The sequence below is a fragment of the Centroberyx affinis genome, unplaced genomic scaffold, assembly GCF_046629955.1.
Source record: "Centroberyx affinis isolate AG114_WGS23_722 - 3 ecotype Tasmania unplaced genomic scaffold, CSIRO-AGI_Caff_v1 ptg001058l_1, whole genome shotgun sequence".
Taxonomy (NCBI): domain Eukaryota; kingdom Metazoa; phylum Chordata; class Actinopteri; order Beryciformes; family Berycidae; genus Centroberyx; species Centroberyx affinis.
In genome coordinates this window covers 1108265-1121811 of record NW_027279609.1, presented here as the reverse complement: position 1 = coordinate 1121811, position 13547 = coordinate 1108265, and the positions used below count along the sequence as shown (strand labels likewise).

The window sequence follows — 13547 nt, the reverse complement described above, 5'->3', positions numbered from 1 at the left end:
CCACTACATTTTTATTGGGTTTAAAGATTGATGCCAGGGCCTTTTATTATTACACAATGTTTAACAACAATCACTGAAAAGATAAGTCAATAATTCTACAAAGCATTGATCAGGGGAATAAAAACACCTCTTATTTGTTTGATACATCAAGATCTATACTCCTGTGAGAAAAGGCACTATGCAGCTGGTTTCTCCAATGCCAGTGTTTCATGGCAGAAATAATAAACCCCCAGCAACATTGCTGAAATGATCACACATGACATAAGAGTCTGTAGGCAGAAGGTTAAAAAACAGCCAGTCACGTGCCTCTGTAAACCCCTAACCTCATTCCTGGGGAAATGAACAATTTCACTATGTGTGTGTGAGTGTATGTATGTGTGTGTGTGTGTGTGTGTGTGTGTGTGTGTATGGTGGTGGGGTGTTCAGCAAACATTCTAGACACACTCAATTCTCATTGTATCAAAGAACGATTGCTCATTATAGGTGCTATAGCCTTAGAACTATAACCTTATATTCATCTAAAAAGTACTGTGATTTCCATAACGCAGTGGTTGATTTACAGAATAATACTGTACTGAGAAGGCTAAACTGTGTTGTTATTATTATTATTATTATTATGGTTATGCGCTGTTAAACACATGATCAAATATCATGAGGGGAGAGGGCGATATGTTGTTTATCTAGAATAATTAAATCAATATTGTGAACAACTCTGTCCCACAACTGCAAAAAGGAGAAGCAAATTTCTAATTTGCTATGACAACCTGGAGTGGAGCCATTGACATTTTTTGTCTGAAATTTCACTTCTTCATAAACTTTACATTATGATACTGCTAAAAAATAATATGGGTACTGTAAATTATAAGAGTTGTACATCCATGTGAAATCACAGATTCTGCACTGGGACAAACTCTTATTTCTAGCAATGGGAGAAAGCACTAAAAGCTCACTTATATAACCTAAGTGTCACAGTGTGCAGAAATGACATATTTCAAAGCTTAAATTCAGCAGTATTCCCTTTATTCTTAGAGTGTTGAATCATTTCAGATACTTATGAACAAATGTTATTATATTAAATTTGGATCTGAAATGGACTGAAATGAAATCTTAGCAAACTAATAACCTTTTTCTTGAGGTCTGATCTATGTCAAGGAGGTTTCAAGTGTGTGATCGACATGAACTGTGATCCCTGTAGCTGTATGTGCGGGTGTCTGCATGATGTGTGTATTGACGTGCTGTAGCAAGAGTTCAGGGAGGCAGCTGAGCAAAATAATTTAGAATGTCCTGCCTGCTGACACAAGGACAAAGGCACAGACTGAACATGCCCATATGAGGAAGGAGACAATGGACGTGGCTACACCTGGAAATGCACTGCGGTTGTTTTCTCCATGACCTCCACAGCACACAGAGATTTTCACAGGCTGTTCCTATAAGCATGGACACACACTACTGGTCTAGCCAGCTGAGTATTAACAGGCCATTATCCCACTATGGTCAAGAAATTCGAACTCTGATGAGCACCAGCACCCACAGGTAACCAGGAGCTGATCAGCTGAACTCATTACCAACTATACATTCTGTTATCCCCATACGTTTCATAGTTTATAACTGAAATCTGGTGTATTGTGAAAATCTGACAGAATCTGCAATTGCACCTGTCTATAAGAAATTTTGATGAAGCAATATACACAGTAAGGCTTTCTCAGCCTTTATTTCAAACTAGCAGCGGCATTGTATGAAGAGTTGTGGAAATGATTGGATATGAAGACAAGACGGTATTAGAGAGAAAACAAGGCTCTTGCCGACAGCGTCCTGAGCAAGGTACAGTGTATAGGCTGCACAGTTGTATCAGAGAATTACACTGGAGCGTGTGTGAGTTTCAGTTGTCATTGTCCAGAGCGGCTCAGAGGTTGCTCCGTGTCCTGCCTTATGGGTAGGATTTCTCCAAAGAGCTCATGCCGTTGGAATTAGCATGGTGCAGTCAAGGGAGTACTGAAGGTTGAATCAATGCATCACTCCTAGGGCCTTGGGTATGGATATGAGAGGGCATTATGGGACTTGTGGTGCCAATCCTCCTATCATGTGTCTGACCAGGGTCCTCTTGCAATGCATCCCCAATGGAGTAGAGATCACCTCCCTCCTTCAAGGCTGTGTAAGGATAATAGAGAGGTGCCGGAGTATAACCTGCAATGGTGTGTGTCAATCAATCACTGTAATATGAAAGATTTTCAAGATTCTGGGCAAAATAAATATATTTTGGTGCAACTGATAATTGGGGAAATTGGGTCACTGCAGCAGCAGTGAGAAGGATATAGATCATAATATAACATATACAGCATTGAAGATAGCCTAATAGCCTACAACAAGTAATTTCTAGAACATATTGAGAGTAATACAACAAATACATTTAGATAGAGCTTTTTGCATTTTCGTTGACAGATTTACAGGTTAGAAGCCGATGTTCAAGTGTGCATCTGTTCACATTACCAGGTGTACAGATGTAAGAACATATGTACAGAAATGTATGAAAATGTGCATTGTAATCCATTTAGGGCATCAGATCATATTTACAGATGGAAGTAGCATACATACAGAAATTTGTCCAGAAATGGATTGGCTCATATACAGAAATTTGCACATGCATGAAGCAGTTCAGACTGTGCCAACCAGAGCAGATATACACAGCAGTGCTGAGGACAGGATCAGAGAAAAGCAATCCACAGTTAGTTCATACAAATTTTTCCACAAAATACTGTAATGATAGACTGCTTTTGAACTGCTGGTCGTTAAAGTTAATTCTCTTTGAATTTGGCTCCTGCAACAGAGTACATGCGCAGTGTGCAGCATGCTGCCTTCAGTCAGTAGAGCAGCTGTCCAGGGTTTGGAATTCCAACATGGCAGAGGCTGTGGTCAGTCTTCCCCTCACTAACTTGGAATGGTTTCAAATCGCGAGCAGCCGCGCTTAACCCCAGCGAGCCATTCATCTGCACACTCACTGGATCGATGTTACTATAAACCTTGAAGCTGCCCTGTCACGTATACAGGTAAGCGTTATCATGTGTATCACAGATATTAACAATTAAAAAGAGAAACGAAGCTGCACTATACGCAAGAACGCTCGCTGAGACTGTGTCGCGCATCACAGAACTGCAGCGCAGTCTGTGGCTCAGTCATTCTGCATTTTCCAAAGAAAATCAATTGACACCGCTTAAAAAAAAAAGATAAAATAAGGACCGTGAAGTTTTTGTTCTGGATTAGACTTTGCATCTGATGTTTTGTAATCGGGCGGTTCGGTGAGAAGGTTAAACGCGGCTGCGATCAGTCTCTTAAATAACTTTACTGCAACGAGAAGTTTATGCATGTCAGCCTGAATAAAACTTGCCGCGATAACTGCAGGCGGGAGGTTAATAGATAGGCTGTCATTGCGCTCTTAGTGGGACAACTGCTGGCATGTAATCTATTTTAAAAGTAAAGGGGGGCATCACGCTGGTTTAGCCTCTTCCTCTAATGGGCGGCAAGAAGAATGTGTGTTTTATGTCATCTACAGTCACTCACATGCTTCCTATTCTCTCGTTTCAACTCGAGCAAGAAGTGACAGGCTCCAGCCGTGCCTACATGGCTCTCGCGTCTCCGTCCAAGGCTTTATACTCGCGTGTTTCCTGACTTTCCTGGCTTTGCGTTGTTCTTAATCATGTGCATGTAGGCCTAAATGAATACCTGACGAAAAAAGGACCGTACGTTTTAAAGCTGTGAAATCCGATAGCTCAGAGGAAAAAGTGCCTGTAATGAGAAGCAACCTTTGGAATTCCTCGTGAAAATTCCGATTCTGCTGTTTTCCCTCTCCTCTTGTTTTTAGGCTTGAAGACATGATCACTAGCACCAGTATTTATGGTATGTTCATTTTGTAATTATTATTATTATCATTTGATATTTTTTATATTTGAATGTATTAATGCAATACTGTTTTTTCAATTTTATTTTGTGCATGCTTGGTTCATCTACAACAAGTTTACCAGTAATGGGTTATGTAGAATTGAATAACCTCAGTTTGGGTGCAAAAATGGGCACATGTTTGATAGTGCCTTTTGTAATGTTTATCAGATTTTGACATAATTGTTGGCACTAACAATTAGGCTCAAAGCAATATCTCCATTTTGTGTAGGTTAAGAAATTTGCCTGACATTCATTATTTGTGTACAGTTTAACTTTTACTTTCTCACTGCACTTTACTCATCTTTTCTGCATGCTGAAGGTAACACAATGATGCATTTTTCTAAAAGAGGGTGGATGTGAATTTATCCAGAAAGGTTGTAATTTTTCTGTAAGACTATAAGTTTTAAATGGACATGATGTAAAAAAGAGTGTTTTGTGTGGGGCCATATCATTTGCTTTTAGGGCGTGATATACAAATGAAAAAATATGTATTTCAAAAAAATTCTTTAGAAAATATTCTTATAACAGCTACAGTGAAATGTGCTTTATTTCAAAATCCTAAGTTTATGACTGTAGTTCAAGATCTCTGGTAGAACTATTATATCACTTAGAGATTTTTATTACACCTACAGTGAAGTGCCTTTGTCTTTGGGGCAAAAAAAAAAGGTTTATATGAAAATTGCATTGAACAATTCTTAGCATTTAGAATTAGAATTTCATAATTATACCATACCAATGTCATCACAATTATACCTACTTATTGTGTTCACTGATTATAATATGAGGAGGTGACTGATGAAAGTATGATGATATGACCTAAAGTTAAAAACAGAATCCATCCATACTGAAATATGCAGATAATGTTGTGTATGTCAAAAAATTACTTTTAGGAAAACGCACATTTAGTACTTGTAAGTTCCATTTACTGAGTTGTCATTCCCCTCTCATATGTGCTTCATTATTTAGCTGTCACACTCAAGAACATTGCACTGCTTTAACTAAGTCAGATTTGCTAACAAGTTAGCTGGAAGACAGCGTAAAAGATAGCAATCATTAACCATTGCAATCTTCCTTGACCAGTTAAGTAAATTGATCTGAGTGTTGATACAAAGTAAGGAGATGTGAAGTAACAAGTTGTGAGCTATCTCTCTTTTGCAAAAAACTTTGTCCTTTTTGAACTTTTTACCCTTCAGTACAACAATTTACTTACAGTAATTGTGTTCACACATTTCATTTGCATGTTTTGCTTTGAGAGGAAATTAACATCATCAGCAGTGAGCTGAAGTATGTTTTCATTCCTCTTCAGAAATAACAGCATTGAGCATCCATCACTCAATAGAAAAAAATGTACATTACTAACACATTCATTATGTTTGAGTGTTTGGTTGTAATGTGTTTTCATAAAAGAGGGCATTAAATTTGTTGGTATCATACTTAGACACTTTCCCCCCCTCATGCATACGTGGTGGGCTGTTATTACAAAATAACTTCTTTCATTTGGTCTGCTCAGATATGGACACTGTACAGGAGGGTACAATGTTTGGAACAATGGATTCTATTTAATTTCCTAAAACATGCATACACTCACAATCTGAAATGCTCTGTACAGTCTTTTTAAATTTGCTTTTTAAAACGCGTGTAGCTGCATAATTCAGCAAAAAAAAAAAATCCAACAAATATTGGATAGAATATATTTTCACGCTGGTATATTTTTCCTCATTACTCCCAGAGGTGTGAGGTTGGGAAAAACAATGTAATTACAGTAGGCTTTGTTATCTTGAGCCACATTACTGCATGGCAAACAGCATTGTTGCATTTGTCAAATCATGCTATCAGATCTTTCATCTCAGACTTGATCTGAGGATATAGTATATCTGAGATCAAGCCCATGTCTTAACACTTGCGGTGTGTTAGGTGATTCTTACAGGTCCTTACTTAACCCCAGACTCCTCCGGTGTGCATGTAAAGAAGTTGACAGCTCTGTTTATTTCTGATAGGATAGCACCTATGATAGCAATCTAAGCTGCTGCTTGACAGGGATCCCTGTGCTGAATTTGAAGACAGATGCTGACCCCTCCTCTTTTCATCACCCTCTTTACCAAATGTCACGCATGTTGACACTTTAAAGAGTCGCTGCAGTTAAATAATATTATAAAGTAGTGTGAAGTAAAGTTGATAATTGAATAATTACATCCACCTGTTCTCCACAGACACAATGTTATAAAAGACCCATGTTATATTTAGCCGTGTTATTTTGAATGAAATTGTATTTTTTGGTGCAGAAAGCAAAAGTTGTCTCTTCCACAGTGCGGTGCACCTGCCCTGTTGAATATAGTTAGGACAGATCCTTTGTAATATTCCCACTTTTTTCCCAATTTTGTAAAACTAATATTGATATATATCTGATAATTCTTTCTGGGCAAAACACAGTTTTACAGGTTCATATTTATTCTCTGTGTACAAACTACACAGTATCAATTGAATTTGATTTTCAGAAATTCAGATCATTACAGAAAAGATTGTTTATGTTTTCTAGTGGATTCTTCGCTATTCACAACTCATGTCCCTCTCACAGCTAGGTGATTGCCGGGGGCTTTATTTGATGCAATTTCAGAAGTATGCCATTGTGAGTAGTGTGACTCTTGTTTTGCTGGTATAGACCAAAGATTAGATACTTTATTGATCTGTTGGGAAGTTATGTTATCATGGATCTGTCCAAGAGCACAGAAATAAAAACATAAAATTAAAATAATCACTGGATGTGCAGCTACGTTTAATCTTTGACTGGATAGTGTTATGTGTCTCTGTGAAGCAATTCAGCTGCTCTTCCATGTAAATCATACATTAACCCTCCATAAGCTGAAGTGTCTAGTACTGTAAGTGATGGCTAAAATTGATGGCAGTTGAAGACGTGACTTGAGCCATTACCTGAGGGAGGCTGCGTATGAATGAGACTGGCAGTTTTTATACGTACGCTAATGATGACAATTAAAGTCAGCTTCTGACTAACTTGAGCTGCCTCTCTGTAAACACCCCCTGGGATGTCTGCAGGGCTGCTGTAAATTGATGAAATGTTCATCTGTACAGACGGATCCATTTGTCAGTAACTACAACAAACCCCATTCAGCCCCTTGTCTATATTCTATGAAATCAGCACAGGGTTGTCATCTTTAAGCAAATATGTTAAGTGTTGTCTTTCCTGTTTTTCATCTAAAAAGCGAGGGAGCCCCCAAGGGAATGAGACTCATGCAAAAGGGACAAAAAAAAAAAATCCCATCTCTCTTCCAAGTATTCTGTGTTCCCTCCCTCTCTCTCTCTCTCTCTCTCTCTCTCTCTCTCTCTCTCTCCCCCCCCCCCCCCCCCTCTCTCCCCCCATCCACATCTCTGCCGTCTCCCTCATGGCAGCTTGCTATGTTATCTTTGTGTGTTTCTCTCTACACTGACAATTCTTGCAGTGATCTAAGTTGGACTGCATTAGAAAGTGGAGGCAGCTGTCTGTTGCTATACTGAGGGACGTGTTTGCTCTACTGCAAAGATGAAGGACCATGAATCCTTGACATCCTCCCTTTCTCTCCCCTCCTCCTTCTACCATCTCATTTAGACACAGCGACTGTCTACTCAGACTTGTTTGGTTTTTTTGGGGGTTTTTTTTCCCTGAGTGACAGCATATGGCATAGACATATTCTAAAATGCATGTGCCTACCATTGGGTGCTTGTAGTTACCCTTCATATGTCTCCTGGCTACAGGCCTGTTATGTTATTTTGCCTCTAATTTGAGCAAAATACTCACAGTTTAATTTAGTGTAACAGTGTGATTCTATTGGACGAAACAACACAGTTTGCATATTTGAGACCAGATGGATATTTAGAGTCTCATTTCTTTACGGCAGCCTGCAAATTCACCCTAAGGTTGCTCCATAGGTTTATATGCATGTATTCTGGACAAGCGTGTTTTAGCATGTACCATATGATTGTGTATTTTTATAGTAGTGTGTGTATATACGTACGTCTGTGTATGTGTGTGTGTGTGTGTGTGTGTGTGTGTGTGTCTGTGTGTGTGTGTGTGTGTCCATGCATGCGTGTCGCTCTGCCTGTCTGTTTTTCTTTGTGCTTGTTTTTCCAGAACATAGTGTGAGGGAGAATACAATGCATTGTTCTGTTTTTTTTTTTTTTTTTTTTTTAATTCAGAAACTCTCAAATCCTTCACACATACATCCTATAATGTTATTATGCTTCATACCATCATGCATAATGTGCTTATAGAGCTTAGCGCTCCCTGAATGACTATATTATAACAGAAACCCTTTCATAAGTCGTGTTGCAAGGGCAGTTTATTCAGGCCATATATGCCACGCGTAGCATTTACATAGAGCATCGCTTTTTTGCCGTAAACCCCTTGTTCTTGTCATCTCCAACACATTGAAACAGAGGCTTTGTTTCATTTCCTTCACATGGGGTGTCTCTGCACTCATAAGGAGACGAGGCAGCTCGGAGCCTGTTGGGGATTGGCTAGAATAGACAATCCCCAGGTGTACTAAACTAGGTTTAGCACTAAGGCTTTTAATCTGGACTTGTAGGAGATTCATGTGCATTCATAGATTTGCCTCAGTAATTATCATACCCCCAGTGGCAGCCAGAGAGACGTTTGCCTAAATCACTGATGTCCTCATTACACTGTTTACATTTTAATTAGACATGCTAAACTTTTGATTTCCAATGGCCACAATGACTGGAGATTTTCCTTTCTTTAGCTCAGCAAAGACTCATGCTGTGTCTGCAGTGTCGCCTGGCTGTCAGGTGGAGTCACATACTGTTGGTGGCTCATCAGGCAAAGTTTATGTCTCTTTGATCAGCTTCCATGTTCCTTACCTTGTTAATGTAGCCTTCTCAAATCCTCTTAAAATCAATTATATTTCAGTCTTTTGTGGTTGAGAGAGTAATTCATAGGTTGCCTTATGAACAAGGTCTGAATGGTTTGGCAATGGAAAATATTGTCACACAGGTATAGGATGCGTTATTCATCCATGAGAATTTATACAACATTTTGTCCTCATGACTGAATCTGTCTTCAGATCTTTTAATTCTGGGCTTTGGCCAGAACATTGAGTATCTGCTGTTACTCTCAAGCAGGAAATATCTAACTCTCAAGGACTATGTTTAACCAAATCTACAATTCCATGACTTTTGAACATAGCTGGCACTTGTAAATTGTTTGAGCCCATCATTGTGTGCCTGAGTACTGTAGCTTATCATTGAACAACCTTGGAGAGGAGTGGTGTTTTTTCCTGTTCTGCTTCCAAGGTGTTTTATTGCCTGCTGTTGAGGAGTTTTGTATTGTGAGAGAGCAGCAAGCCTCTCACAAGAGGATAAGAGAAAACTCAATATTTTACTGTATTGAAATTCCTCTTGTGTTCTCACAAAACAGTGTCTGTCTAATCGAGGCCACCATTCTAGGTAGACTGAAAGCCCATGCATTCAACAAGTCTGCACTAGAGAACTTTTATAAAGACTATTTTGCTGAACCACTTTTGCCAGCTCATTTATAGGTAAATTTAAGCCGTAAGTGATTGAAAACATTTAAACGTCCACAGCTGATAATAGTTTTGTAGCTGTTTTCTTTTTTTAGTTTTTAAATTGAAATTTACTTTTTCTATCCAAAGCACAAAATTTGTGTAATGTGGAGTTTTTAACAAAGAGAGATATTACAGTTCTTCAAAATGTAATATCTACAGTTTGAAGAAGGTTGTATGTTTGAGGTCGCATTTGATGAGAGAGGAAAGACACGAGAACAAGAGAAAAAAATTTGACTCATAGAAAAACGTGTATCTGCAGCATTTTATTTTGTCATTGTGCTAATAACAATACGATGGTGTTCTAATTCATGTATTGAAATTAATGTCTGAACTAAGTTCGATATTTGTATTCAAGAGCATGAGTGGATTTGCTTGAATATGAAAGTCAATGTTTTGGCTGGTTTTCGGTCTTGGAAATCCTTCTGGGATGATGAATAGAGTCATCACATTGACTGCTAATTGTCTCAAATTGATATTTTGATGTTCCACTGAAGATTGCATAAAGGAAGTCAGATCTTAATTAGAAAGATGATCAGAGGAGATGCGAGCTATCAGCGCTTCTTGCAAAGTTCTCAGTGATTCATTCATCCTCCATGGAGTCGGGTGGCTGACAGGTTGGCGCCGTGCCAGGCGCTGGCAGAGGGAACCTTGAGTGCCGGGGACGGCAGAGGATGGGTTGAGGTCTGCCTGACGGAGTGGAGAGAGGAGGAGAGGAAGAGGATGGGCGGAGGGAAGGGAAAGAGGGAGAGACGGGGCCAGTGTGCTGCCATGGAGGTTTGAGGTGTCAGGCTGCGGCAAGGCAGAGGGTGTCTGCAGTGACACTGTGACGTGGCCACAGCAGCCTGCGCAGAGGTGAGGAGGGACTAGTGGACAGAGGTGGGTAGCCAACAATGTTATGTACCGCTGTTATATCACCCAGCCTCCCGAGACGTAGGGGGCTGTTCGATGTATAGACCGCAAATAACCTTTGTTTCTTTCAAGTCAGGCTTCAGGAATTAGCTTATGATCTACTCTCAACAGATGCTGTATGGAGAAATAATGCTATGTGAAACAAGAAAAACATTGTCACTGGATTGTTGTTGCATTCATAGACAATTCGATTTCATAAAGTTGTTAAGGTCTCCTTTTTCCTTCCAAACAACCCGAGTCCCACTTGTGCGGTGTAAGTGAATAGTCAAAGAAAGTCTTGTTTTGCGTGTGGCCTATTTGACAGTCTTTCCTAGAGTCCACATGGAATTAGATTAATTTAAATCAGAAACATTGGAGTGCAAAAAAGAGTGCTCAAGAGTTCAGCATCATCTTGGAGCTTTATGAGGGCTGACACTTCTTTTGTGTTCATTATCAGGAAATCACCTCAGGGAGTAGTGTTGACTTTGCATGGTCTAAAATAGCTGCTACAGTGGACTGCCCCACGCTCTCTCGCTCACTTCCACTCTTGGTATCTGGGGAGGCAAGGTGGAAATACCAAATCAACGTTTTGCTGAGAAAAGCTAAACATTGTTTAAACTCCCACTTTAGCAAAGGAAATCAAGCCATTTGTCAGTTTGCTCTGTCTAGTACTGAACAAAAGGTAGACACAGTTCTTGTTCCTGTTATACATGTTTCAAAAATATATCAATCTTGTATACAATCTAAAATCACATTCAGACTTTGTGGAAATAAGCAAAAGTTTCAAGCTTTTAGCTGGTAGTTACCGCACTGTTTCTCTGACCTCAGTCTAGATTTCAAATGAGTGAGTCACAAAGCTTGTCTTTCCTTGGGTGAAATAAAAACTAGATTAATATTTTTATTATTATAGTTTTACTCTTATGCTATCCTGATTTAAAGGAAAATGTATTAAAATCATGCCAGTATTAGCATTTAATATGGTTGTTACTCACACACACACTGTTTATTGCAGCATTTCTATACTATGTAGAACAATAGTAGATTCATTTACTTGGCACATGATGTTTCTGCAGTCCAAACCCTGACTGCATCGCCTCTCCCACATCTTTAAATGGATCCCATGAGCCCTCAGCTCTGTTGTTTCCATTATTCATTTCAAAACTTCCATGTAGCATGGAGAGGCTAGAGGGGTGAAAAATAATTTTGTGTCTGAAAAAATTTATGTAGAGCAAAGTCACTGCTGTATGCAAAATGTGCCATGCCTTGGGAGCATGTGAGCTGGTGTACTGTAGGAGGAGTGAGTGCTTGGACAAGGGATGAAGTGTATGTGTGTGTGTCTGTGCGTGTGCATGTGTGCACGTGTGTGTGTGTGTGTGTGCCAGTGTGTGTGTGTGTGTGTGTGTCTGTGTGTGTTTGTGTGTGCCTGTCAGTCTGTCAGTTAGGCCTAATGCGGCTCCCTAGAGGTACCTGGGGGAGACCCATCTAGCACCCAGTCAGCCTCTGCTGGCGGCCAAGTGGTGACAACGAGTTCCCACAGAGAGAGGAAGTGTCATTGTATGTATGTAAACTAGTGACAGATGACTGGAGACATGCGGCCTGTAGACACTGGGCCTGAAAGTAAAGCAGTTTTGCCTCTTCGCCTTCCCTTCTCTCTCTCCACTTGAGACCTCAGACACAGAGCATCAGGCTTCACAACAGCATGGAATACATTGACAACAAGTCAAAGATATGAATAAAAAGGATGCAAATCATTTGGCATGAAAAGACACATGCTATGCGTAAAGGTTTTGTTTGCCTTTGAAAGGCCGTAGCAAAGGAGTGAGGAGTTTTTAGTGTGCAGAGCTTCAGGCAGCTTTTCTAGGCCACAGGTCATGTGGGTCAGTGTTACACTCCCTGCAGCCTCACTTCAACCCTCGGTCTGGAAATAGAACGTGCAACGTCACCCAGCCAGAAGGGAGGTGGATTCCAGACCTCAGTGGCCACAGGCTGCACATGTGGAATCTGCTTGTGTAGTTGACCTCAAGTGTTTGAAACTCAGAATGCTCCCAGTAGGATATTGTTATTTCATGCATACCCAAATGAACAAGGCTCTGTGAATTGCCTTGTACAGAGTGGACCAGTATACTTAGACTCTCTGCTGTCGGCTGTTCACTATTCATCAAGGGATCTCACACCAGCCAGAAGCAGATTTGTTAAACATTATGCACACAATTTGTATGAGAGGCAAAATAGAACGAATAAACCATGGAATGGTTATTTTGTATTACGTATTTCAGGCATTATTTGTCTCCTTTTCCTATTCAGCACTGGTCTCATTCTCTGTAATAGAAGGTAAGCAGGCAGATAGAAGATGCATTTTTTTAAGGATTAGAGGCCTTGCAATTTTAGGCTTATAATTTCCGTAAAGCATATCTACTGTTGGATTGTTTTATATAGACAGAAAGCTGTTAGAAATCTGTTATAACTCAACAATCCACCAACTAGCATTTTGTTAGGACACTATAGCTCAAGTACAACTATAATTCTACTTTTTCAGAGGTTGCACCCAACTCCCAATGGCAATGTCCAAGTTAAGTCTATGTTGAGAAACATAAATATCTGAGTTGCTCTAAAGTCTTTGAAAGTGTTGAGTACCTACAGCTGAGTAGTTGTACATTCTAAGTTTACGACCAGTTTCAGTTCAAACTGTATTGCCCTGGAAGGGAAAATTGGTTTGCACACAGGGTTTGCAGTAAGAACATGCAGCAAAAACACAATAAAGACACATACCATGAAAGCACAATAAAATGCTTGATTACAGCATTGCAGCATATACCCATTCAGACCAACATAACCCAATAAGACCAGACAAGTAGTCAATAGCTCGATAAAGTGCAATAAAAGGTCACAAATAGAAACTTCTTATGCAGGCATAAGACACAACATGGTTTCATGTACAAATTAAGCCATCTAATTGTAGTGGTGATAAATGAGCTCCTGGTTCTTTTACTCTTGAGTGTAGGAGCTCTGAAGCTCAAACTGGCCTCACATGGCTTTTCTCACCATATACTTTTCTAAGATTTTAGTTAGTTGTGAGTTAGTGTGCCTGGCTCACACCTGTAACCTTACTGGCTGTTTTGTTACCAAGTTTCAAAATCGGGGTTTGCACATTGT

General features: G+C 39.7%; 1 protein-coding gene across 1 annotated transcript in view; it reads left to right on the top strand.

The window, feature by feature from the left end:
- Nucleotides 1-2829: 2829 nt before the first annotated feature.
- Nucleotides 2830-13547, top strand: part of fign (fidgetin) — a 28190-nt gene continuing 17472 nt past the window's right edge. Inside the window, exon 1 of the mRNA XM_071523068.1 lies at nt 2830-3044. The gene's annotated coding sequence lies outside the window, so the exon portion shown is untranslated. The remainder of the gene's footprint in view (nt 3045-13547) is intronic.